Source organism: Atta cephalotes (genome assembly GCF_000143395.1).
Source record: "Atta cephalotes unplaced genomic scaffold scaffold00026, whole genome shotgun sequence".
Lineage (NCBI taxonomy): Eukaryota > Metazoa > Arthropoda > Insecta > Hymenoptera > Formicidae > Atta > Atta cephalotes.
Window position 1 is genome coordinate 2,094,981 of NW_012130090.1, and position 1,472 is coordinate 2,096,452.

Here is a 1,472-nt window from a genome sequence, read left to right on the forward strand (position 1 = left end):
TTACCGCTAAAGCCATCTATAAGAAAACGGTGGAAGCAAAGTTGTACACCTAATAGTTTCATTGAAATTTTATTGTGAAAATAAATATGATTGATTAACATCATATTTCAGAGGATACATGACAAAATTATAATAAAAAAATTATAATTAAAAATTTTATTTTATGGAATTTGAGAACTAATTTTATAATGCACCTATGCACGATCATCGAATTCGAACCTCCACTTACTATGCTTTATTTCTGTGATCGACGGGAACTGCTCCGCCTTTGAACAACCATGAACTATAATGCTAATAGATGTATAATTGTAACAAATTATATATCTATTCAAAGATGTAGTGAAAGAGACGGATACATAAAAAAAATTAATGTTACCATAAATATAGTAGTAATGTACAAATGATGATATCTATGATATAATAACTTGATTTTAATAATACTATAAAATATTATTTTTATTAACTGAAATAATATTAATTGCTCTAAATGATATATATATATATATGTGTATTTTTTACTCTAATAAATTTTTTTAATATTACAATTACTGGAAGTAGTTCTATGTTACGTATATCATATGTCATCATATACTACTACAGTAATAACTACTATTGGCTCAGCATTGACTTTTGCGTATTAGTAATAATATTACTGTAGTAGCAGTGACATTAGTAGTATTTTTATACTTCCAAATAATATTGGAAACTTGATAGACCAACATTTAATTTCGATATCGATTCGAGTTAGTCTAAAGAATTAATCTAAACTTTAATAGAGTCGATATTTTTCCTTGATTTTATGCTCATTTAAGAGACATTATTCCCTGAAATTCCTCAATACAAAAGTGACGTAATAAGATTATATTAAATAAACTACAAAGTACAAATAAAAGTAATGTTATTCAGCAGGAGTAAAATAAGATACAAAGAATTACTAGAAGAAAAGATGTAGATTTTATCGACAGTTGTAAAAAATGTTCCGATTCATAAAAAAAATTCAACAATTTTCAAAAAGTTATAAAATTATTTATAAATTCTGAAAAATTTTGAGAAAACTTTTATGATTAGAGCGATATTGCAATTGTCGAAATGAAATCGAAAAAAAAGTCGATTCGAACAAAAATATTCAAAATATAAGATTACGTATCACATATTTATACTAAAAATATTAAAAAATGTATCAAACTCTTATTGCATTCTCTACATACGTAATTTTTTATCACTCGAAAATGTTAAAATTTCGATGCGAGTTTCGAATTGACAACTTTTCCATCATAACGACGTCGAAACGATTGCGTTACTATTTCTGATTGGGTATTTATCATAAAATTATGAAAAAAAAAGAAAAAAAAAACATTTTTCCTTTGGGAACTAATTTCATAGTGCTTCGAAACAGTCACCGATTGCATACCATCCACTATCCTTAACTTCTGAATGTATGGAAAACACTGCATTTTGACCCACGAACACCT